General features: G+C 45.4%; 1 protein-coding gene across 2 annotated transcripts in view; it reads left to right on the plus strand.

Annotated features, from left to right (window-relative positions):
* DOCK4 (dedicator of cytokinesis 4) overlaps nt 1–27,512 on the plus strand; it is a 1,604,094-nt gene that overhangs the window by 558,364 nt on the left and 1,018,218 nt on the right. The gene's annotated exons all lie outside the window — the stretch shown is intronic.

A 27,512-nucleotide genomic window follows, 5' to 3' on the forward strand; every position in this document is an offset into this window, starting at 1 on the left:
GAGACCCCCATACTTGTCATGAGCCATAGTAATCCGGCTCTGGTAACATGCCATTTCTGCCTGTATATTAGGAAAATGTTCAGCCATCACTGCCATGAATATGAAACCTCTAATCCAGTTATTCAAATTCTACTCAATCCTGAATTTCAACAATTCACTTGCTCATTCTCTAGGGAGCATCCAGTCCTTCTTTATCTTTGCTTCCTCCCTTTTGGTTTCGTCAAGAAGCAATGAGAGCATACTAACATAACTTCCTGCCCATATCCTTTATTTCACCTCTTGTGTGATGTGTCTTGCTAAATGTTCCCTCCCGGAGCGGGATTCACCCACACCCAACAGTGGCAATGTTACCTGCTTACCTACAAGAGCTGCTTCAACTGGCTCCATCAACTTCTCCTTCGCCAGGCTGTTCACTGGCATTCCTTTGTTGGATTCAACTGAGAATACCCCACCGGTTGGATTGGGAAGGAAAGGTGTACTCAGCCCCTCTCCTGACTGGCCCCCAGGTGTTGCAACAAACTGCGCTACCATCCTTCTTGCTTCTGCCAAAGGGTCCCCCCTATGCTCTTTGCCTCAATTGATGATGACAACATCCCAGCCTTCCCCAAACATGGAAGGACTGCGGCTAACTGTGCTACTAAATCTTGTGGAACCGGGGTGTTGCCTGCCGGGGCATCCTTTGGGTCCAGACCTGCCTGACTCCCTGGAACTAGTTTGCTGCTTGCTGCTGGGACCACCTCCCCAGGGACAGCTGGGGCACCTGACGGAATACCTCCCGGAGGAACCACCCCTGTCGGAACAACTGGGACCGGTGCACCCAGAGGAACACCTCCCATCGGGACCAACCCTGATAAACCCGGCACCTCCCCCTTCCCCATGGGCTGGAGCAATGGCACAGGTGCTTCTGGTATATTCTTTACCTTAGCGACCCCTTTCTTGGGCATAGCCCGCTTGGGGAGCGGGGGTAATTCTCCACTAGGCTTGGGGGCACTATGGTTCGCCGAGGCCTATCTACCACATCGCCTTGTCCTTCCACCCTTTCACCTAGATCAGCAAGGCTCTGTCCTAATTTATCGACCTTCTTCCATCTCCTATCCATATTAACCATCTTGCGCATCATTGTGATATCTTTCAGTCGCCGATTCAAATGGATGCGGGCGAAAACAGCAGGAATTGAACACGTAACCCTCAAAAGGGGGTAACAAAAGGCACCTCGCCACAATGCCGTCCCGTCCGATGCGATAATCCCAGCATAGACCGGCGTCATGAGAAGACTTTCTAAAAGACAACGAGGCAGACCTGAAACAAGAGAAAGAGAAATAAAATGACAGCCTCCTAGCGAGGCTGGTCTGGCAGGCTGGGGAAGCAAGGACGACTCCTCTGCTCCTTGTCTTTTTATGCTTCTACAACCAGGCGTTGTTCACACGTGTGACCCTGAAGTGATCATAATCACTTCTGGGTCACATTCGGGACCCCATGACCAATCGCGATCGAGGCGTGCCTGTCGCGTCACTATTGTGCGTGACAGACCCGCCTCTGTGGTCGTCAGAGGCCGGCACGACCGCCATACTTTCAGCGTATCCGATGCCTGCCCTGCCTTTTCTCTTAACTTTATTCCAGAATGATTGAAAGTTGTTCCTTAAAAAAGGTTGTAAAGTATAACCAGAATTTTGGGGTTAGGTGGTTGCTATTTTGAGGGGTTTGAAGGCTTCTCTTGGGCAGCTATGAACCCGCCAACCAAGGCCCTCTACCTAGCATTTAGATTGTTAATATTTGTAGAATTTTAATATTTTTACAGATTTTCCTCTGCCCCTTCTTTTTTTCACTTGCCCGTCTGGTCAGACCGTTAGTTCTTTGCCTTTGATATTATTTTGAAGAGACCTTCCATAATAGGGTTTGGCCACTTGCTTTGTGGTACAATATAATTTGATGAAAGCGTACGTTTTGTAGTCCAACATTGTAATCAGTGTGTTTTAAGGTTGCTGATATGAGGGATTTATCGAAAAGGACTGCTTGGGAGCCACAGAGTTTTCCTTTTCCTATTGTAAGGTGTGTTCTAGTTTTGAACAAACGAATTCTGAAACTGAAGTACCAATTTGAGGATAACCGAGGGATAAGTTGTACTGGAGGGGACGTAACTAATCAGAAGATTCCCCACCAGTATGTGCCCCCTACAGGAAGTGAATCGTGGGACCCTGAGCCGGTCCCTTGGTCCTACCAGCAGTCCTCCCCAAAATAGTATAGAATATTCTGGGATGGCTGGACTCTTTGTGAAAGCTAAATCTGTAGATCCTTTATTTCTGTGCTTAATAGGGATATTTCTATGGACACCTTGGTTCAAGTCGAGTCTGGTTTATTATTATTATTTTGTAAACAAGATAATAATTGCTGTGCTGGTCTATAAAAGTGAAACATATGCGGATGGCTATGCGTTTATAGTTTACTTTGAGACTACTGCAACATTGAACGCATTGCTAGTAAATATACCATTCGTTCACCAGGTCTGTATCCTTTCATTGCTGAGCAACATGATGGGATGATTGTGCGGTACCTTAAGGGCACGCCCATCTTCCTGAGCTAATGACATAAAGAAAGCTCGTAGGCAAGTGGTCTGTCGCACGCGCTGACTCTTTCTGTCACTGTAAGAGCCGGAGCAGGAATTACCAGGCTTGCTTTCATACTACTGTTCTTGTAAAGATAAGCAGCAAACTATACTTTAGTCATAAGCCGTGTAGAAACTTCATAAAATAAGGCATCTGTTTTTCTTTAATCCACTCTGCGAATCCAAGGAAAGCATTTATTTCTTTGAAATGCACTTTAGCTTCTCTGTAATGTAATGTCCTCATTCTTCCTCTCTGCCATTACTCTGCTGCCGCTGCAGCTGCTCTGTCACGAGCGCGCATCTCTGTAGCCCGGCCTGCCATGGAACAGCACCTCAGCTCTTCAGAAGCGATGTCAGCGGAGCGGATGTGTTTTTTGTCACACCCCACCTCCCTGCTACCTCCCCCCACACTCCCCCGAGGCGAGCCCGTTCAGCCTCACCACAGTCTCTCTCATAGTAGTTTGCGTGAATCACAGGTTGGAAGTCGGGCAGCGTCGGTGTTACGTTGCAGGTCACGTTGCCTTCCATTAAGTATTCTACTCCCTGCTGCAACCTTAATTGCACTGCATATTCACAGTTCACAAATTCAGCGAAAAACCACACTTCTTTCTACAAATGTAATCTCAGCTTTTCAAAGGGTGTTACTAGAGTCAATTCGCTCTGTGTTAATTAATGAAGGCACGCTGTAATTCAGGTGTTACACTGAGATAAAATCATCTACTTATGCGGCTGCTTCATCGGCTAGGCAGTGCTGGCAAAAACAGAAGAATTCTGCCTCGGCCTTTTTGCAGGGCAGTGTGCATCATTATTAAGATGTGAATATCAGGCCCAGTTTGATAAGTATTGACTTATTTCCTTCAGTCAGGCGTCATGTTGTCTTCATATTTACGTTTCAGTTTGCTCTCCGTCTCAGAAAAGTGCATGTCAGAATGTTTTTTTTATTCATGTTCAATTACTTGGAATCGTTACATGAAGCAACATACACAATATTTTCTGAATAGAAAAGTAGAAGTTTAAAATCAGAGTTATAAAAACTATCAATGTTAAAAATCCTTAAAAGGTGAAAACGGTGGCCTCTCAAAGTCCAAAGTGCTGTTGGATCGTCTTAGTGGGCAACAGAGTCCAAATTACTATTACATAAAGTCTTAAGAGTGTAGAATGTGACCCATTGCTAAAAAGAACCAGTGCGGTGGTCTGGTGGCTGGAGCCGGCCACGGTCTTTGCACCTAGAGAGGAGGTGCTTCAGCGGGGACTTTGCGTAGCACAGATAGAATCTGGTCCAGTAGTATCTACCTGTGACAATTAAAGGGGAGAGCGCATATCATCAGTAAAGTTCCCCAGCCTTGCTAGAATCATTGGGGTGTTGTTAGAGAAGCACAAGTCCTAGGACGTTCTGCAAGTTCTTATTTCGTAGTCCAGAAATCAGGGAAGTAACAGGCGATGACGATCACTGGCGAGTGTAGGGCAGCAGCACGTTAGGTGAAGCCACGGTTCTTTGTGATCCATCTGCATGCTCTTGCCTCCCCCTGCCTTGCCCAAGAGGGGTTGAGATCCGTAATTGGTAGGGGAAGGAGCCGCATGTGTAGGATTTTCCTGCGGGTATGAGTTGCTGGGCTTGATGCAAGTAAGGCTGCTCTTTCCCGGCCGTGTAAGATGCGTCTAGTGCCTCAGTGATTGAAGAGCGACGGAGGCTTTCTGTGTTCCCTTCTAGGGAGATGTTTTTGACCTACAAGATCACTGTCTTTATTCGGACTGGAAAAGGTTTGTCAGGACAGTGAAGGTTGGTGGCTTCTATTTTTAGATTCTTAATTGCCAGAACTAAATACTCAAGCCATGGAGTGCACCCTGCCTCGAAGACTGCTTTAAGTACTGCCTCGAGTGTGATCTCGTTGGCCAGCAGAATTCCAATATAGGATTTTTGTAGGTCCCCTTGGCATTCGTTATTTATTCTTCCAAGTATTAGCTCTAGTCTCAGCTGCGCTCTTCGGGCCTGCTGGTGGGTGTGAAATATTTTTTATATGGTGAGATTTGGATGTTGCTTAATTTTGTTACCAATGCACCAGGACATGCTATGTGGTAGTAATTAAGTGCTGCAATCAGTTTTACTTTAAGGACTTTCTGCATTGGTTCAGCAGTTGGGCTTTGAGGCGACTGTTGAGTTGTTTTGGGCTGGGGATGATTCCTTTTTCCTTAGTTTTGAGGTGCTTCATGTGGGCCATTGGTTTGGCCCCTTCTGTTAACCAGACACCTAAGTAATTATAGTTTGGGACTGTTGTTATTTGTAGATCCCGAGCCACCAGTGAGCTTGTTTCTTGTGGCGATATTATCAAAATATGATGATTTTGGTCTTGCCCTGGTTCACCTGCAGTTTGCAGGCCATGTTGTACCTGTGGAGTGAGTTGAATGCTCTCTGTAGACCTGATTTAGTGTGGTCCGGTTTACTCTCCTAACATTGTGTAAGATGGCTTACTTTGAATACAGTGTTTCATACATTCTGCCAGCTCCCTTTTAGGAATTCCAAGTTCCTTGGATTAACTGGCAGTTCTGTGGCCGCGTAAGTCTTCTACTGCTTGATGTATTCTGTGGAGTTTGACTCTGGCTGTTTTGCAATGGCTACAGTCTCTGTTGCATGAATGTTTGTCTTACCACAACATGACTGCTCTCTTGTAGCGGTCTTTGATTCCCATACAGGGCATCAGACTTGGCATTTGAAGAATGTGTTCTTATAAATTTTGAGTCCTGTCACTTTCCTATGGTTAGTAGTCTTGAAATGTGGCAAGAGGATTAACCTTCTGCCATCTCCCTCTCTTTGTTTACTGGAGGATATTGTTAAAACCAGAAGACAAAAAGTCTAACATGAGCTTCATGCAAAAATAACTAGGAGCACCTCAAATAATCAGGAGGCTATTGTCTTTTCAATTGACCAGAGCTCCCACCTAAAATGCCCAGTTTTTAACAGTTTATGTAAATTGTTTGGGCTATATAATCTATGGAGTGCAAACACATTACAGAAACTAGCTACTTTCAATTAAACTTATCTGACTAGCAGGTCGCAGGATTCTCTCACGCAGAAAAAGTGAGGCTTCCCTGAAACCAATATACAAACATGAAGTCACAGCTGTTTCCATTAATTTCTTAAAATTGTGCTTCTAGTTGCCCCAATCGAAAGCAAGGCAGGAAATGTGCAACAATCCTATCCTATCTAAAACGGCTTATACGCCTCCAAGAGCCATTTTAGTGTATTGTATATTGAGGCTAAAGGGCAACCCAACTTAATAAGAAAACAACAGCCTTATTTTATTATAAAATATCTCAGTACATGTTGTGGTACACGGGTGCACAGGGAGATTGATGTTAAAGCAATAGGAATACAAGAATATGTTTACACAGTATTTTATGGGTGAAAACTCTGGTTTTCCACCCTGTCAAGGGCATTTCTTGATGGGGTTGGGAATCTCAATCTTATGTGAGGAGATAGAATCATCCACTAGTCAAGGCAAAGAAACCACATCAATCGCTGCTGTTGGGCGCGACTGTCACACTCTATTACTGGTCCATGTCTCATAAGGAACGATATGTGACCATGCCTTGTCCTCCGTACCCTACACATGTGATCGGGATGCCTTCTGAGGTACACAGGATTCCTGTTGGTCTGAGGGTTCAACAACCTTTCTAGGTTGCTCAGTTTGCTTCTCACTCCTTCGCTGCTCAGATATGCATGCCATCTGTCTGTGCACCAAGGCTCCTCTTCACTCTGCAGCATCTGCCACTTGGTCGTGTTGTTTAGCTGGCCACTCCTCTCCTATCCAATCCCTCAATTTTCTGGAATTTGTGACACTGTGAATCAGCACTGGAGTTGGAATAAATAACCAGTTTATTAATCACTCATGAATGGGACCACGTCCACACAGCACTCTCAAGTTCTGCAAGGAGGTAGTGCACTGGCTTCACAAACCAGTGCCCTTTTATACAGGTTTTGTGCGGTGTAAGCATGTGAACAGAAATAGGTAGAACAAGTTTTAGAGCTAGTTATCAGCAAACAAGGGCAGATGAATAACTACATGGTCAGCAAAGTGGGAGGGGGGGGCAGAAATGCTCATGGCAGCCGTAAATGATTGACAGTTAACAGGTGTACTGGCAGCTACAAACTCTCAGCACGTACATTGCTTTTAGCTGAGTCAGGAAGTTAACTAAAATAGATAACACAAGCACAGTAAAAATAGCACAGTAAAAAGACAAGCAGCAGAGGACCAGAGAATTGCGATGGAAACTAAATAGACACCACAGCCAAAATGGCTGTCGCTTATGCCAAGTAAAATATTACACGTTTTCCACACAATGTCTTCGGGGCGAGCTAGCGCTATATAAAAACCGCAGAAAATGCACAATGACGGAAAAACAAAGCCTTAACATTAGGAAAGACAAATAGATACCATTTACTGGCTGATTTGTACAAAGTGAAACCCCCAAAAATTTAAATCATGCCTTAATTTGTGTGATCTTATTTCACTCAAACTTTATATCATTATTCACTGATGAAAACATTTTAAATATGTGATTTCAGAATACCAGTTGAACAAAAACTATTTGAATTTGGTTTAATATACAATAATGCTGCTCTATGATGTAGGCCACCTACAGGGATTTTTATATGACAATTGTCTTGCCTGGTAGTTCACTAATGGTTCATATTTGAAAACTATCACTTTTATTAAAGTACTTCTCATTGCTGTACCATAATGTGACATATTCATGCCAATGCTTCTGCATATTAAAGAAATACACTTTTTGAATTTTGAAGTCACTGTAATCAGAAGTAGGAAACAATTTCAGGGCTTGGCTCGTGCACCGGCTCTCAGATCAATGCAATAGCCTTGTCTCTGCCCTAGCTCGACTCCATGTTAATTTATTGGCTCGCCCACCTCTAATATAAACCTTAGCAGCAGGAAGCAATCTAAATGAAATGAGCAAATTATATATAATTCTGTGCATACTTAGTTCAAAACAAATAAAATGCCACATTCAGTCTTAAAATGAACACTTTTGCACAGTGTGTGTTCAAATAAGCGATTTTCAAAGTATGGATTCATATCCAAGCACATAGCTCATTTTAATATTTTAAAGGTGGGGATCGACATGTACACTGTTGTGCTCACTTTAGAGGGAAAGAAATATGTGTCCTGTCAATGAAAACCATTTCTTTCAGATGGACAATACATGTGATTTTCCCCTCAACTGGTCAATGTCAGCAGGATAGGCCTTGTTTTTTGTACCACATTGCCTTGTTACATTGACTGTACTACGCTAGAGGTTTTGCTTGTAGTGCTAGAATAGAGCTGACAAATGTAAGGTGTGCTAATACCAAATATTAAAGTAGGGTATCCCAAGGCATGCACGACTTGAAGTAAGGTAAATGAACAGCCAATGAAACACTGCTGGCGTGAAGCACAAGACAAAATAAAGCATATGCGGATCAAAACCCATTGAATCCCTAATGTGCAGTAAACGAAAGCATAGTCAAAAAAGATAAAGTAATGCAACGCCACAACTAATGACCTATTGAAGTACGCGAAAGGAAAACTCCATCTCCAGCTAACCTTTTAGGTCTCTTTGAATGCAGAAACACAGCTCTGTTCATATCACTGACGGGTTGGGTCATAGTAAGTATGTGGAGAGAAAAAGGACTTGGGAACACAGAACACTAAGGGCCAGATTACGGGTCTGGCGGTCTGAGGACCGCCAGGCTTGTGATGGTGCGGCAGTGGCGATCTTGCAACCGCCACATTATGACCCTAGTGGTCGTGCCATGTTGGGACCACAGACCCTGCCGTTCCCTGGCAGTGGCACAGCGGTCCAGAGGCATTTATATGCTTGGCGGGACAGCCTTGTTCCGCCACGCATATAACGACTTTCAACACCGCCACTGTTTTCAAGGAGGTCTTTCCTCCATGAAAACAGTGGCGGTGAGGGAAAAAAGGGTCCCTGTGGATCCTTGTCCTTGTGGATCCAGACAGGGGGGCATAACATGTGCCCCTCCTGTGTGCATCCACAGAAATTCCAGCAGGGCATGGACTTTTCAGTCATGCTGGAACTTCCTTTGACGTTCCCATTGCAGTGCCTATATTTAGGCACTGCTGTGGGAACGGCATAGGGAATGCCCGCCAATGACAAAAGAAATCATTATAGGGTGGGTGGTCCTCTCATGGCGCAGCCGTGCCAAACGGAAGCCGGCGCAACTGCCGCAAAGTCGTATTCAGACCCTAAGTTTTAAGAAGGCAAATGTACACCATGCTATGAAGGTATTTCCATTTTTTATGTTGACCCATATCTACAATGAATATGCAGCATTTCAGTGTGCTGAAAAGATCGCCCTTAGTTTAAGGACATTTGGTGTGTCAATTGATCACGCTGGTTATGTGGAATAATCGCACAGCAATCCTTGCAGTGGGGTCATTGTCATGAATGCATTCTTTGATGTAGTCATTAGAAATTATACAGGCCATGACTCCTAGCCTTTTCTCCTTGCACACCGTCTTTCTTTGGCTCATTTAGAGACCGAATCTTAAGTGAATCACTTTCCCATTGCAGTACTTTTCCAGGAAGCTTTTCGTATTTACTTGCCCCAGCTATAAACATCATGAAACACTTCTTTACTCCTTTATGCAGCTCTTAATCACAGTATTCGGCTCACTTTAGTGAGTTTCCCTTGCAGCATAGATTACTGAAAGTGGAGAAACCAGCTCATTATGAAGCCCACTTGTGATGAGGAAACTCCCTGATGGAAGGAACACGCGTGGGGACCTGCAGATATTTCTTTGGAAAGCAGCTCCACTTTATGCATAGAGCACTAAGTGCTAGTGTCAACTTTCATTTGTATTCTTTGGGAGTTTTGCCTCATGAATAAAACCACATTGTGTCCTAAGAAATGTACCAAATAGCCGCATTCGGTGGGCTTCGTTTGACTTCCCTCACAGCTCTCCCTGAACCGATCCTTTTCTTTCTTGAGGAGATCTGTGTCACAGCTAAGGGTGTCCAGCTCTAGCGGAAAAAGAGGATTGGTGCATAATTTCAGTAATGTACTTACCACATACCGTTAGCATACTATCTCCCCTTTGAATAGGTAGGAGCTGGTCTTAGCTCTTTGGTAGAGGTTTGTTTTTATGTATTTTCTGGTGGATTTGGGAGTAGCCTTCCTCTTTAGGTATATTTGAGTTCCTGGGGGGGGGGGGGGGGGGGGGGAGGGAGAATGTTGAAGACCAATGAGACACTAATTTTAGGAAGCCTTCGGGAATGTCTGAAACTTGAGTCATGAAATGCTTTCAGGTGTGCTAATTTTCAGTATTACACTGTAGTGACTTAGCTGGGAAAGAAACGTATACTATTTACAGGAACTGAGAGAAAATAGGTATCTTTTCATTTCATTGCCCTTGTCTCAAATTAACAATTTGATATCAGTTGTACTTAACCAGGTTGTGGTACACCGAAGGTTTCCCACTCTGAAGTTTGCCATATCCTTGTACATTAGTTCCCAGGGTGTACTTAAAAATACATACTTTTTACTTTTATTAGGGTATTTAAGTTTGCCACACATTTCTCCTTCAGTAAATATTAATTGCAACCTTTGCCTTTGGGTTTTAGTTGCAATTGTTTTATTCAGTAGTTGACATAAGAACTGGTCACATATATTAATGTTTGCACTTTGTTTTGATTAACAGTGGCGTACATCGAGCCCATGGGATGACAGATCATGAAAATAATTCAAAACATACACTTGCTCAAGCTGTTCCATTAGGTGCAATAAATGTGTCTTCATGTTTTAAGTATTTTTGGCCATGTGATGCTGTTGAATATTGACCAGTTCTTTGTTTTGGTCAGAGTAGTTCAGCACAAGATCTAATGAGCCCTCCACTTTGAGAGTGATTGTACTGCTCACTTGTAGTTCCTCTAGTAAGAAGGGGCTCATTTTCACACTCTTTCCACCTTTGGGTTTTGCAGCGGGTGCGGTTTTTAAATTCAAACCACTGATCCGAGATGCAGTGCTGCAGTAATTACTTTCTCTGTAAAAAAGGGTTCTTGTGTGCCCTTGTTTATCTTTCTGATACTGGAGCCTTTGTTGTTTAAACAATGTACTAAATGGCAGGATTTCAGCCGGTAGGCCTGGCTTGCAAAGCAGGCTTTAAAGCTGAGAGTTCAGCAAACAGAACAGAGCCTGAACAATTAATGCTTTATTAAAAAAGCTTAGTGGAAAGTTGATCGCTAAGGGATGCTGCTGTTCGCCGCATTTCTGCTCAGCAGGAGCACAGCAGTGTGTTCTGCTGTTTTGGTTTCCCATCTGACGACGTGACTGCAGCCAGTTCATGTGATATACCTTGTGGTTTGACATGTAGTCCCCGATCTGTGGCTATGCAGAATCCTCTGTGAACTTCTAGGAGGTTTGGTTGCATCGGTCACCAGTGCTGGTGTCAGGGCCCCCCTTTGATGCTTTAACTCCCCGTGTAGACGTCATTAAAAGGGCTGTTTGGGCATTTGGGGGCGTGAATTTCACATTGTAGCAGGTTTCTGCAATTCTCATTCTGTGCCATCGTGTCCTCCCGCCCTCATCAATGTAAAGTGCTTAACATAATTTGCATGATGCAGGATTTTTAACAGAGTACGTCAGTTGACAGATGTCAGGGATTGTGTGTGATTTTTGTAGGACTAAACGTTTTCTCCACGATCGTCTTTACTCGATTTTTTCATGTTGAATGAATTCCCTGCAGCCTTGTTTCTGTGTCACGTTGATCCCTTGTCTCTCTTTTACAAGCTGAACTTCTTGTGTCCCCGTGCTCCCCTTCATGTATACTCTTTTCCGTCCTTATCTAGTCCCTCTTTATTCATCATCCTTCAGGTACCCTGGCAAACTCCGCTTCTCGCTGAACTATGTTTTAGGTACTTCTGTCTTCTTCATCCACCTATACGCTTTAACTTGTATTTCTGCCTCCACCCCAATATATCCACCCCGGTCTATGAGCTTGAACCTCAGCCAGTACTTATATTCTACTAGCTCGATCACTGTAAGTGGACCTTTGTCCTACACACAGGCCAAGACTATTTTTTCACCATGAATAATAGAAGCACATGACTACATTTCTATCTCAGTAGAGTTGTTTTGTATTTTACCTTGCTGAGCAGCATTATTAAGTCTTTCTGAGGTTGAATTCCATCTCCTTTTTGAGAGTGTTTGGCATCCAGAGACTGCGTTAAATTATAGCTATTGGAAAGACCCACCAACCGCCTTTCATGTGATAGGCACAGCCTTATTGAAAAGTGGTTAATCTGAGTTACATATGTATGCATTATCCGGACGGTGTAGTGTTTTAAATGCCTGTGTCGGGAAGAGCTGTGAGTCTAAATCTGCGCTCCTCTTTCGGCCTTGGAAGCTATTTTATATACAACACGTTTTTAGTATGAATAATACCTAGAAATTAGGTGTAACTTCAAGAGCTCCTATGGAATCCTCTGCGTAATCATTGTGTTTTTTTTAATAACCTCTTTTTATTCTGGTTTTGTAACAATTAACATTTCAGTTGTATGGCAGTGTATGTGGCTCATCAGTTTCGTCTCCCCCGTTTCATATCCAGGGCACAAATGCAACACAAAGTTCACTAAAGCTGTAAATGTATATCTTAACCTTCATACATCTTTTCATTTTCACCCCATCTTCATTGTTCATCACCTTCCGTTCCAAATGTGCTCCCCATGGGCCCATATTTTAAGGCGCTTGTTGTGGCATCCTCTCCCCTTGTTCCCTCTGTTTTCGTACAGATGTCCATTCCTCCCACCATTGTTCCATGGAGGTAGTTGTCCGGATCCCCCAATTCCCCACGATGTCTCTTTTTGCCTTTGTACATCTCAACATGCAAAATATTGTTTATATCTTGTTAGTTCTTTTTCTCCTTGGATCCAGAGTACTGCCTTTTGGGGTGCTAGAATTAGACCCTCCCCTAGCAATACCGGCACACATTCCCAGATTTGTTTAGTATTTGTGCATCCCCACAACCAGTGTATGACTGTGCCCTTTGAAAATCATTGTTGAGAACATTATTACCATGTGCCTGCAAGTACGCAGAACTGGACTATAAATATATCCTAATTCTTTGAGTGGAACATACAAAGATCATCTCATCTGGTACTGGGTAGACAATGATACAGTTATCAGTTTATTCATGATGTACTCTGCTGCCAAACAGGAAACAAGCCAGTGATTCACGAGTGGGTTATAAATGACAGAATTGCATTGAGAAAGCACCTTGCATTGATAACTTTCATTATATTTATCACAGATTCCCTTCTGTCCTCTTCAGCTGAGTTACAGCAGGTCTTATCAATTGTGCTCATTAGACATATTATTGTATGTATTTCATATAATGAGAAGCATGTGTTGCAGTTTTAAAGAATATCTTGTGTGGCTGAGTAATGTATGGTAAAATGCATTTAGCGATTGGAGAAACCTTGTGTTGTTCTTTGTAAGTAGTGACTAAGTAGCATTACACAGAAGAGGTACACCAGCTGGCAAACCTTCCTTATTGTAACATGACTCTAAGCGACCAACACTTGCTGTCCCATGTCTTTAACTTGTGAACACATTTTCGGAAGCTGGGGTGCACTATGTACTTTCTGTGAGCTGAGATTCCGACATTGGTCTACTCCCCGAACTCTCGGATCATGCTTTAATTCAGTAATGTTGCATTTCATACTGAAATTGTCACATTGTTATCAAATAAGTCACCTACAGAAACTTCAGACTATGCAGAATGCTGCAGCTAGACTCATCCTCGGCCTTCCCTGACAAAACGACATCACTCCCTACCTCAGGCAACTCCACTGGCTACCCGTACAGAGGAGATGCCAATTTAAGCTGCTGACCCTCGCATAAAAGACTCTACACAACTAAGGACCTACATACATTAACCACTGCCTGAACTTCCGCCAACCACCGAAGACTCCCTTCCGCCTCGCTTTCACTTGCCCATGCTCCTTGCATCTACCAAAGCAGAAGTGGAGGACGCTCTATTATAAATGAGACACTGGGAAGGTAGGTATGAAGAAACTCCTTTATTGAAGTATAAAAGGAGTAGGCAATATGCGAAGGCAACCACGTCCACAGTCTGTGTCTTTCATCCCTCTCGGCCGTTATGAAATCCCAGCTATCATTCTGATTCCATCACGGCTCAAGAAGCACAGGACCACGAGCACAAGATTGCTGACAAGATGCACACAAAAGGACATAACATGCTCCTTCTCCTACATCACAGCATGGACCTGGAACAGCCTCCCCACTTATCACTGGACCATCACCTCACTTTCGGAATTCCGAATGGCCATCAAGACCTGACTGTTCGAAATGTGCTTCTGGTATCTGCAAACACATGGATAGCCTATTGGGGTTTAGCCATACTTTATAAATCCTGATTGATTGGTTGATTGAAAGTGCTGCATTTCACCAGGTCCATGTTTATTCTATGCTTTTGAGAGACCCCAAAGAGACCAAGAATGTTGTTGCTTCATATTTCTAACACTGAGCACCACATCACTTCTCAGCAATTCCTTTATTCCAGTGAGAGGGTTTTAATGTTATCATTTTCTATAAACATGCTGTGTTGCTTCCATACTAAAATGCAGTTTGCTGAAGCCTTTGTTTTTTACGACAGTACAAGCAGAAAAAAAATCTACCTCCAAGAATAATTTGTTTTGATACACATTGTTTGCTAACTTTTTCTTACTCTAGCAAATAACAACATGCATTTTATATTGCCCATTACACGAGTGATATTTTTCTTCAACCCAAATCATGTTGCTATGAAAATAAATTACAACCCTGCGTATCCAGATCGTCAGACAGAAACAACTGTAGTGTGCCCTGGTCACTGTATGTCTGTGAAAAGATGTCTCCGAGAGTTTAGACTTCTTGGATAGCTTTGAAAATGGCCAGCACATTCAGCTGCGTATTATTCCACTCGTAGAAGAAAAGGTAGAAAATCCTGAGCTATTTTGGGCAGTCCGGTAGAACGAAATGTGTAATTTTGAAAGCTCAGATCTCCTCATCCCATTTTACCATAATCATATCCCGGCACTGCCTTCGTTCTTAAAAGAAGTGGCTCCAAATATGGTTGGTAACAACAGTTGTGCTGTTAGTGCACATATCAAAGGACAGCAAATATGCACCCATAATTTCCGTACCTATGAAGGTTGTCAGCAGATGAGTTAAACAACCCTTCTTACCAATTCTACATAGCTATACAGCCCTGTGTATCTTTATTTTCAGACAAAGGGCCCGATTTAGCATTTGGAAGACATGGTGCTCCACCACTACTATGACGGAGTGCCCTGTATGCCAAACTGATAGTCTGCCTGCTCTGGCTACAGGCTGGAGACCATCAGGTTTCCGATGGAAGTGCCTCTGCTGGCGGAAACCCTATACTGACAGCCCAACATTGTTTGGACCGTACATATAAGAACATCCGACTATCTGCCCGATTTAGAATGGACAGCCCTATTTTTTCTGTTCCCGATCTTCAGAGAAAGCCTGGCGTGTTTGCACAGAAACAAATTAAGAACAATTCTACCACACCCTTGGGTAAAACTCCCCCGGCTGTTAGGATTATTAGTATTTACATTTTCAAAAGCGTAATTTCTGTTTGAGAGTTTTCTTTTGCAAAAAACAAAAAAAGTGTGCTGAGTGGACAAATGAAATAAGGCTGCCACTCAGCAAACTTTCAGTGCCTTCAGACAAACTCTTGTGGCAGAGGCTTCTCTGAAGGTATAGAGATCTCAGCAGGGCCTGTGGGGTGGGGGTCATTACCCCCACCCCACAGGCCTGTGGGGTGGGGGTAATGACCTCCGTCATCCTGGAGGATGGAGGGCTGTCCGCCAAACTGTAAATCAGGCCTAAAGCATCTAAAGGAGCTAGTATACCTCTCTGCACCTCAACCAAAAGAGATTTGTAATTAGTATGCAAATCAGTTTCAGGGCACCGTTTTGAATGATTTTGAATGTAATACTAAATACCGTTCTAAGTATCATTATATGAAAAAGTATCTGATTCTTTGTAATAAGTGGATTCATATGCTTTTGGGAAGCTTCTCCTGAGAAACGAGGATGATTGTGACACCCAGTTTGTATGTATGTTGGTGTAAAATGATCTAAATAGCACAGGGGTAACTTATTTGCTAACATTGTACAATCATGCATCACGAATGTGCTTCCTTTCCCATCCACCCATTCTTCAGTCACACATTATAATGTACTTCCTTCCCCATGAACCCTTTCCCTTGTGAAAACGTTTGCAATGTAAACTGCCTCTTCTTGGTTGAGAATGACAGTGACCCTAATGGAGGGAAGTTATTTGGAGTTAAATGAAAGTGTTACAATGAGTGTCAATCCTTGTTGCACCAATTTTAGTGCTAGTCTTGATTACAAGTCATTATTTGTGCTCACTCACTTATTTTTGCTATGCAGTTTTACTTATTATTCAAATCTTTTTATTGAAGAATATAAACACACACCACAGTGTAAAACAGCTATGCAGTTTTACAACCAGCTTCAAGCAGTTGTGGCAGGGTTTTGGCCTTCTTTGACACCATTAGACCACCAGGGGCTTTTAGATAGACTGTCCTCTTCAGCCCGCTTCAGTGGTGTAACTTTATCATTGTTTGATTTTTGGCTTCTTCTTGCAGAACCGTACCCACCAAAACCAACTAGTTCCATTCTTCTCCAGAATAAGGAACAATAAATGTGGAACGCTTTAGGACCCTGTCCTTTCACCAACATTATTCGATGTTTAACAAGGTCCTTCTTACTAACATCTTAAACTCCTGCTAGATACGATATTGCAAGAAAACAAATGTTACACAGTTCCATCTGAAGCTGTAAAATGATTCTGTCAACCTTCCTATTCTTTCTCACTCCTTATCTTAGGTTCATCAATGGATGCAGAATAATTAGTTCTCTCTAAATGGTCCTTGGCCATATTCTCTGTAAACAGCCACCTATCCCAGGAGATATGAATGTAATTTTGGAGTGATCTTCGAAGGCCATTTACCTCCCACATAAAGGTGGTCTCCATCTACAGTTGCTAAAATAGCCCTCTTGCTGTTCCACTGCTCTTAAAATTAAATCACCCTAATCCTCATGTTGTGCCTGGTTTGCCATAGCAGCCAGGACATTAGTCTTCCTAACATCTCTCTCAAAGTGGAGAAAGTAGGGGGCGTGGCTAGCAGCCAAGCAAGATGGCCGCAGTCTAAAGGGGCTCTGAGGGTGAGACCATCTCCCCTATAATCCGACCACTTATCCAGATTCTAAAGTGTACCCAGAGACCGACATTGTGTAGCTGACAGGAAGCGGAACGGTGCGGTCCGGAGCTGGAGTCTCTCCTTGCCCGGGGAGGCGAGATATGAGCAGCGACAGACGGTGGCCTAAGTGACTGCCTTGAGCCGGGACATAGATTTTGAGGTCCGGCCCATGAGACTGCGAGGGCCGGAGAGGAGGCGGGGCGCATCGGCGTGAGGACCAAAAGTAAACGGTGGCTGCTCTCGCTTCCGCAGCTGCTCCGAGACGAAGACCCAGGCTGGGAGTGATAAGCTGCGGAACAAAGTAAAGAGGAGACCGCGTCGGAAAGGAACAACCCGACGCGGCAGAGAAGACCTGTCCAACAACGACACAGCACAGATCGGGGCACCCAAAGCGCGCCACGGAATGGCCGGAGGAAGGCACATATATCAGCCAGATCGGGCCAGAGGCCCCTTTGCGGATATAATCTTGCCAGAAAGCTGTGAGGCGCGGCCAGAGGCAGTGACGGGAAGCCAGAAGAGCATTGCTGGAAATAACAGCGACCTGGCTGGGCACCTCCGAGCTCAAATATGCAGCAAAACTTAAACTAAAACTAAGAGACGCCGAAATATGTGACCGCTGTCTGGGAATATCCAGAGGTAATACTGGTGTTGAGCGGCGGCCTGTAATCGAGAGCTGTAGTCCCTCCGTGATCGGTGAGACGAACTGTGGGAGGAGAGAAATTTCTGGCTACGTGGTTGTCTGAAGCCGGGGCACAGATTTTTAAGTACGTCCCACGCGGGAACCGTCCGATCGGCTGAGAGAGCCGGAGAGGCTGCGGTGCCCGCCTGCGGGAGGAGTGAGGGCAGATGGAGGCGGTGGCAACGCTGCAGACTGCTCCCTGCCCTGGCACGGAAAGACAGTGGCGCCCTCCTGGAAGGCATATGGACGTAGGCACGGAGCGGGCGTGAGAAGGAGCGGACCAGGGCGGATGGCGTCGGCAAGAGGCTATCCGATACGGCGGCAAGGACCTGGGCGGTGACGGCCTGGAGCAGGTTGGATCACCCACAGTACACCTTTAAAACGGCCTGAAATAGGGCGGCAGACCCTATCACGGGCGGGAATCTGTCGAACGGACAGAAGAAGTGGCTGGGGAGTGAAGGACAGCTAGGAGAGTAACGCGGAAATTAACGGAGGAGTGGTGGGCACCTCAGAGTCACGATACACCAACGTCATACAAGAAGCTCTGGAATATATGAACTTTGTTTGGGGGTGAACTGCGGCAGGATTACTACAAGCTGCGGACCATGCAACGTCTGTAAAGTACGGCTTTGGGAAGAGGTGGAAAAGACAGTGATTGAGTGTGGCTGTGAAAACATCGATATCCCCCCAGATCAACTATCTGACAAGGAAAAGCACCTACAGTTCGGACGGGTTGCATGCCCCCGGCGCTACAACAGCCACTTCCTCTATAAAGAAGCCGCACCACCTATAAAAAAGAGTAACAGCGAGCAAAAGCAGCAGCACAGTAGACAATGAGTGGCAGAGGGTCCTGGGCGACCCAGCAGGGTAATCTGGACAAGTTCGCCTACGCTAAAGACTTTCCCCCGCTACCAGAGCATAAGGAGCAGGCAGATAAAGGTGCAGAGGAGAAGGGCGGGCCAAAGGTGACGAGGTACAGACCACAGTAGGCTCTATTTCGACGGATGTTACGTTTCTACGAGCAGATTTTCAAAAAATGTCAGCTAGAATAACTGAGGTGGAACAGGTGACTTCGTTCCTCACAAAAGATACGGCACTTCTGACCAAAAAGGTGACGCAGTTGGAGTCTGATAACAAGCGCATGGCGGCAAAACTGGACGATCAGGCAGGGCGCTCCCGACGTAATAATGTTCGAATCACGGGATTGCCAGAATCGGAAGGAGGCCCCGCCATGGACCTATACATTGAAGGCCTTATAAAGGAACAACTTCAGTATAAAGGGCTCTCTGCCGTCTTCTCTGTGGAGTGGGCACACAGAGTGCCAGGTGGGAGACCGAAACCTGGAGCCCCCCCCAAGGCCGGTACTAGCCCGCATCTTCAATTTCCGGGATAGAGATGCCATTCTACAAACGGCCCGGGTGGCACCGCCCCTCTGAGTACAAAACTCGTTGATCTCCTTCTTCCCGGACTACACGGCGGCAGTGTCCGCGCGCCGCAGAAGTTTCTTTGAGGTCAAGAAAGAGTTGAGGACACGTGAACTGCCATACTCCATGCTCTTCCCAGCGAAGCTCCGAGTGGTGGCGGATGGCAAAACTTGGTTTTTTGAAACACCAGAGGAGGCCCACGACTGTCTAGAAGGATGGCGAACAGCGGGAAGATCTGGACGAGCGCCAAGGAGGGGACGACGTCTTGGGAGAAAAGGTGACCCTGAGGACATTGAGTGAGGAAGCGAAGAGATAGAGCAGCCCCATGAGGACGCAGGGGAATGAGGCCACCGCATGAAGTTCACACCCACATGGAGTGAGTAAAGACTAGCACATGTTACGACCTGTCTCGGCATTCCACCTACAAAGAATGTGTCGAGGACTAAGGACTCTGGGGCAAGGGGATGCTACGTTTTTCCTTGGACTTCCCGCTCCCGTACATGCAATTAAAGTTTCAGGGCATGGGTTTCAAGCACTCTGCTGTATTGGGGTGGGCAGTTATGGGTCCGTATGGCAGGGAGAGGGGTAGGGGGATGGGACTGTTTTCAAGTTTTTGGTATATGGTTTCTTTCATTGTTAGATACGTAGATGGTAGGGCGACAGTAGCACACACAACAAAGTATTCAACTTCACTGATGAAAAAAGTCACTAGTTCTAGCAGGACTATCAAGCGAGGAAATGGGTGATACAACACAAGTTGGATCGGCTGAAGGCCTGAATTCCGTTGTCACCACTCTTTCTATGCTTACGTGGAATGTTCGAGGCCTGGGAGATAAAATAAAACGTGGTCTGGTACTTCAGTGCATCAAAAGAAGTGCTCCGGCAGTGGTGCTGTTGCAAGAGACACATCTTATGGGCACGGCCAGCAAGGCAATGGATAGATGGGGATATAAAATGGTGGTGCACTCTGAGTTTACTTCTGGATCCAGGGGGGTGGGTATAATGGTGAAGAAACAGTTCCCGTTGATAATAAAATACGTTAAATCTGATAGAGCAGGGCGATTTGCGGCCATGGTAACACAATGGGAGGGACGCCCCCTGAACATAGTGTCTGTATATCTTCCCCCGGCGCTACATTCACCATCCTTCCCGGATCTCAATGCGTTCTTACTAGGGTTGCCGAATGACTCCTTAGATAGATTTCCTCCGTGGGAGGGGACGTCCGGGGTGTCACGTATGCAGAGTTTTATGGATGCTATGGGTCTTACAGATGTATGGAGAAGGTACCACCCGACAAAACGCCAATACACATACCACTCAAGTGTCCATAATAGTCTAACAAGAATAGACTACTTCTTGGGTTCCCTGGGTAGCCTCAATAATATCGAGGTGGCGGAGAATAGGCCCGAGGCATCTCTGATCATTCCCCACTCCTGCTCCGATATACGCACTACCACCACAGACGGCACCGCATATACCCGATAAGCCCAGGTTATCTACAGGTTCCCAAAGTTTGGAAGGCAGTCAAACGTGTCACAAATCATTATTTCCAGGACAATGTGGGGTCTGTTGCTTCCTCAACCATCTTGTGGGAGGCATTCAAAACAGTCATTAGAGGGCAGGCCATGGCATCCATCACAGCACACAGGAGGGAGGGACAGACAGAGCTGAGAAAACTAGAGTCTGAGTTGCACGCAGGGGAGTCCCGGCACGCTGCTGATCCAACCCCGGACACGTCACACAGCTTACACCTGAAGCAGCAGCAACACAGGGCACACCTAACAGAAATCACTAGGCAGCAACTGTCGGCCACCAGACACAAAGTGTATGACGTAGGTGACAAGGCTGGGAAGTTATTGGCATGGCTGGATAGAAGGGAGAAAAGCAATAGGTGGATCGCGCAGCTCTGCACGGCAGAGGGGCAGGCAACAACTGACCCGCACCAAATAGTAGACATGTTAGCGCGACACTTTCAAGCAGTATACTCCTCAGACTCAGAGATGTCAATAGAAGAGGCATTGACCTATGTGCAAGATCTTACCTGCTGAAGCTCATACATCCAGATCAATCGGGCTTTATGCCAGGCAGAAGTACGGCTCTCAGGTTTTCAGGTTTTTAAAGTCTTTATTTCGATTCATAAAAAAATCATAAAAGACAAACATTTAACAAACATTTGACATACATAGCTTATTTTTAAAAAAATACATAATCTTTAACTTCATAAAACTAGTATTAAATAACAAACAAAAGACAAACCTGGGAGAACTTACTACGATTAAGCTCAGAAAATAAAAGCGCAAAAGTTTACAGTTAAATTCCAAACAATTTTCAATAACATAAGTAGGCATGAGCAGCCTGTTTTAGTAGGGCTCAATACATCATGGGGGAGCATTATCATGGTCAGTGCGGTAGTTATATTACGGTTTCAACCTCAGTATCCAGGCCCACCCCAGGTATTTAGCCAGGCACACTGAAATAAACTCAGAGGTGTTAGTTGTTAAAACATGAATAGCCTCTTCAGATTTTCTTATGGGCATACGCTGAAACAACGGCTTTAACCATTTGGCTCTGGGTGCTAGGTATCTAGGGCAAGCAAACAGGAAGTGTCCTATAGTTTCCTTGTGGCCTGGGCACCATCTGCACTGTTCCACAGTACTCTTTTTCCAACTATTAGTGAAAATATTCAATGGTAGTGCACCCACCCGAAACTGATGGTAGAGTTTCCTGTCCAGTGTTTTGGAGATTGAGTCCCAATACAGTTCACGGGACAAGTCCAACTTAAATGACAGGAACCTGCCCGTAAGATTGGTAGAGCTTGAGGCATTGACTCTATTCTGACGGAGCGTGGCCCAGTACAGTTCCTTGAAAGCTAATTTAGATGGAAAGGAGCTGGTAGAAGGGGATGTCCAAAGTTGCTCTAGCCCCATATCCGTCAGGATAGATTTTACCATTTTAAACCATTTGATTTTACCTGAACCCCCGAGTGACCTAACTTCGGCTACCTCATTAGCAAATAGGGTAAGTTCAGGGGTTGTCCATAAACGCCTCCAAAAAGCAACCATTCTAAATTTGGCCATTTCATTAATCGGGGGGCAACCCATATCCAAGCAGAGGGGGATAGAGGGGGTTGACTGTGGCAAACCTACTAGGTTACGCAAGAATTTGCATTGTATTTTGAACAAACCCATAAGATCCATATAACCCCACAAATCTGCACCATATAAAATTGCTGGGTTGATTTTAGCATCATAGATTTTAAGGGCCGGACAAACCCGCTTAGTAATAGATCTTTTTTGTTCACTTAACAGGCAGCCAGTAAGGCGAGCAAGCTTTAGTTGTTGAGCTTCAACTTGTGCTTTCCATCCCAGACGACTGTCTAGGGTAACCCCTAGATACACCATATTCTCCACTTGGTCTAGTTTAACACCACCCATGTTAACTGTGCACTTGACAGGGCGATTCCTTGTTAATACCATAAACTTGGTTTTCCCGACATTCACCTTGAGGTCGCTAATGGCACAAAACTCCCCAAACCGATCCAATGCCCGTTGAAGACCAGAGCGTGTCCGGGAAAGGAGAAGGGTGTCATCAGCGAAGATGAGCATCGGGAAGCGTTGACCTGCAAGCATCGGGGCATCTGTGGGGGTATCTTTAAAAAATTTGACCACTTGGTCAATAAACAGTAAAAAGAGGGTAGGTGCCAGAACACACCCCTGACGGACACCCCTGGTTACTGGGAAGTGTTCCGTCACCTGCCCCTGGCCACCCCATCTCACCCTCGCAAAATTGTCTTCATGCAGTTTAACTATTAAGCCTAATAACTCCTCAGGCATTCCCAAGCTCCTCAAAACTCCCCACAATTTATCCCTAGGGAGAAGATCGAACGCGGACTTCAGATCAAGGAACGCCGCGTAGATTGTACCACCGCCAAGCTGAACCACCTTCCAGTAGATCAGACAAAATCTGAACACCTGGTCAATGGTGCTCGTTCCCGATCTGAAGCCCGCCTGCATTGGAGATAGAATGTCCTCTAGTTCAATCCATCCTTGGACCCTACCTAAAATCATACGTGCAATAAGTTTCTGGGTTGTATCTATGAGGCTAATTGGGCGGTAGTTACCCGGGATTGACCTACTGCCCTTTTTATAGATGGGTAATATCTCAGCCCCCTTCCAGGATTTTGGTATACTTGCACCAGCGGCTATTGAATTAGCCACTTTAGTAAGGTAGGGTATCCATAAGGCGGGGTCAGTTTTAAACAGGTCGGCTGGTATAAGATCCATGCCCGGCGCTTTCCCTCGCATTGTAAGACCTATAGCCAATTCGACCTCTTTTTCCGTAAAGGTAATAGTCATAGTTTGCAAGGGTGGCTTGGATACCATCGCCATAATGCTGGGGGGTTTAGAGTATTCAGCACAAAACTGGGTCGAATAAAACTTTACCCATTCCACAGGGGACACATGATTTACAGGGATACGTGCATCGGGATCTTTCCCCCACTTAACTATTTCCCAGAATTTAATGGGATTATTTGAAGTGGTAGCCTCCAATAAATCGGACCAATGCTTGTCCTCCCACACCCGCTTTGCTTCCCACTGCGTTTTCTTATAGTTTGATCTAGCTTCTTTCACTGAGATCATAACTCTGGACTTGACTGCCCCTATGAGTTTGGTATGGGCTTCCCTGCATTTAGTATTATACCATTTCTTGGGACAGATCGGTATTTTGGGGTTTGCCTTAGGCCGTGGTTTTGAAAGCAGGGATTTGAGGTCAGCGAAACAGCGATTATGGAGGTCAACAATATGGTTGGCCATTTCTTGATTGTCCCCCAGATGGTCATATGCCAGCATTTCGCTATATGTGTTGCTAACTTTTATGTTTACCTCATCCCTTATAGTGACATCCTCCACTATTTTGGACCATTTTAATCTCTTCCTATCATTAGTTAGGAAGGCATCCCCAGTCTGTGCAGTGCCAGGGTTCTCAGATCTCACTAAACCTGGTAGCTTTAATTTTAAAGACAAGGGGTTATGGTCGCTTTCTGGGCGGGGGAGAACTACCATGTCCATCATAAGAGGCCAGTCTCCTACTTTTAGTAGGATATAATCAATACGACTTTTTCGCAGCCCGTTATCAAATGTGAAATTTGCTTCTTGGTCTGATTTGGCCCGGCCATTTACAGCCCGAAAGCCCCTATTAAGACAAAAAGCTGTCCAATTCACTGCTGCCTACGTTGCCATTACTGATTTACAGGGCATCAGTTCAGGGATACCCCATACTGCATCCTCCGCGTAGCCCCAACTGTCCCCTGAGTCAAGCAAAGGCTCAAAGGTACAGTTTAGGTCTCCAGCCAGGAGGGTTACAAGATCACTATCAAAATCGTTTAAAATGAGATCCAATGTTTCCAATAGGAGAGGGGAGCGACCTCCTGGCAAGCCTCGGGCATATACATTAATCAAGATCATATCCCGACAACCAGTCTTGCTCAACTTAATTATAAGGAGGTCGGGGTTGTATGATGTTATTTCTGTGGATTGAAATCCCAGGGATTGTTTCACCCAGATCAATAAACCCCCTGAAGCTCTCCCTTTGGGACTTCTAATAGCGAGTTTAAAAAAGTTAGTATATCCCTGCCTAAATATTGGTTCAGTTGCCCAAGTTTCCTGGAGTAGGATGATATCATATTTATCTATAAACTCCAGCCAGTCATCTGAGTGAATACGACTTTTAACCCCCGCAACATTCCAGGAGACAATAGTAAGTAGTTCTGGGGCGTGGGTCACGGGGTGTACCACCGGATCCAGGGCTACTAAAACATCCGAATTAATCTCGGCATCACACCCATTGATGGTCCACCCGGTGATTCTCCGATTTTCCCCTATCTTCCGGGAGGCTTCTAATTCCTTTAGAGGTGGTCTGGTAGTACTTTCTATTATTGGAGCCCCCATTCGCTCTACCTCTGCGACTACAGACTGTGGAGACTCGTTACACGGCCTGACTGGGAGAGACCCTGTATTTACTATACCAGATCGAGAATGAAGTCAATCGTTGGCCTCAAGGCCAGATAATGGGCCGAATTGATTAAAAAGAGAAGGGAAAATGGTGGGCTGGGGTGTCCTCATGGTTGGATAACTCCTAAAGTTGGGTTGGCCATGTCTGGGACCCATCTGGGTACTACTCTGCCTATGCGGATAAAAATATGATAGGCTTAGTGTTTGAACATCCCCCTGTCTGGCAAACCTCGCTTTTCTACTAATCATTTCCACTACCCAAGGATCCTTAAACGAGATCAGTATGCAGTCGCCCTCCAGATCTTTTGTGCCATGCCCCACCCAGTCCACCCTTCTCACAAACAGAATTTCAGTAGGCAGTGAGGGGGGTAATGGTCGGTTTTTATTTAACCAAAAGGTCACCTTATTTCGTAGGTCATCAAAAGTCTCCCTCTTACCAGGTTGGAGTGGGGCTACACCAGTCAAAACTATTGTATATAGTGCAGCCTCGGTAGGGAGATCAACCCGTGACTTGGTATGTCTATGATGTTTTTCAACCGGGTGTTTTAAGGTGTTACGTTTTTGGTTGGCTAAAGGCCCTGGGAAAAGAGGCCGAGGGGTATTCAGACTGGGTTGGGCCAAGGATGGTGGTCTAGTTGGCTGGGATTTAACAGGGATTAAGCTGTCAGGTTTGACCACAGATTGCTTCCTCTGCAAAGATTGGGATGCGGCCACTGATGTGTTCTTAGGTACAGCCTTAGGATCTCCTCCCCTCATTGGTCCATTAGTTACTACCCCGAGGGGTTTATTATTAAGAGATGTGGAAGTATTAATTTGGGCATTGTTTACTGGTTGTATTAGATTAGTCCCCCCTTTGCTCAAGCTAGTCAGTGATACTAGTAGGGCTGAATTAGTATTTACTACTGCCTCCAGGGATTCAATTTTTTGGGTCATTAACCTGGTCCGCTCTAGGATAGGCAATAAGAGGTTTTTCATCAAAGCCTCGATTTTAACCATCAATGATTCGTCGCTATTTTGACAGGTTGGGCAAGGGTCAGAGGATCCAAGCGAGATAAGGGAGGGGCAAAGGATATTAGGAAAAGTACCAGGACAATATTTGTTATCGTCAGGTTCACCCATAGCTAATGATGAGGGATTGCCAAGGCAATTGTCTATAGTTTCTTTTACTTTTAATTTTGGCATTTTTCGTTCTCTCCCCTCTAAGTTATTCGTGTCGTGCTTTCTCTTCCTTGTTACCGTGTCAGCACCGACTATGTTCATTTGTATTACCCTTTTAGAGACTGTTTTAGGGGGCTCGGGAGATGATTGGTGCGTTTCCGCGGTATAGTCTAATTCAGAACTAACCTGAGATACAGTTTCTCTACTAACCTCAGAATCATCTAAATTATGTTCAACATGGGCTGGTATATGTGCGGGCAAGTCAACCCCTTCACTATCTATATGTACTAGGGCCTCGATAGTTGCTGAATGAATACAATTAAAAGCTGCATGGGGTTGTGTCACAGGGCTAACGATCGTAGCCAGCTTACCCAGTGAAGAGCGTCTTTCGCTAAGTAGGTCAATTGAAAGACGTTTCTCCACCATTGCGATTTCTTTTTCTAGTATACCTGTGGCACGAGAAATAAAAGCATCCAATGGCCCCGAAACCACTCCTTTAGGGGTCTGAACTTGGACAATGCGTGTTTTGCCTGAACGTAATGGCATATTTTCTATGAGGAACAGTTATGGGAGATAGCAACTAAACACGCTAATGTACACAAATAATCTATGCTGATATCATAGACCTATCAGGGAATAGAAAATTTCTTATATCCAAACAAATAGAAAGTATCAGTTTTTAGTAGATGACAACAACAGCGGTTAAGTATCCCGCCTACCTTGGATGTGGGGAATAAACCGATAAGGGGGTATGGGCCGGGGCCGTCCTCTGCCGTCCTCGAACGGCCTCAAACGGCCCGCTCTTAGCCCGGTCTTGTCCCGGGCTGCGTCCCGCGCTGCGGGAGATATAACCCTAGATATAGGAAGTATTAGAGGGCGGGGCGGTCCGGCAGGGAGAGCGGACCGGAAGTTGACCACGGTCTGTCAGGGACTCCTGGGAATTGGAGTCCCTGTCACGCTCGCAGCCCTGCAGCCCTCCGCCGACGCCGAGAAAGTCTTTCCCCGGTCTCCCGCAGTGTTCCTCCTCGCGTTGGTGTGGCGCAGCGGCACCCGCGGAGCGGGTGCTGCAAGGAGTGGGTAGAAGTTAGCAGAGACCACACAAAGTCCAGGAAGGTAGGCGCGACCCAATGCGCTTTGGCAGGATAAAAAAACAGTGTCCCAGTGAAGGCTTGTCAGCGGGGATTTAAAAATGCTCTCCGGTGGGCGGGGCGGTCCGGCAGGGAGAGCGGACCGGAAGTTGACCACGGTCTGTCAGGGACTCCTGGGAATTGGAGTCCCTGTCACGCTCGCAGCCCTGCAGCCCTCCGC

The sequence above is a fragment of the Lissotriton helveticus genome, chromosome 1_1, assembly GCF_964261635.1.
Source record: "Lissotriton helveticus chromosome 1_1, aLisHel1.1, whole genome shotgun sequence".
Classification (NCBI taxonomy): Eukaryota; Metazoa; Chordata; class Amphibia; order Caudata; family Salamandridae; genus Lissotriton; species Lissotriton helveticus.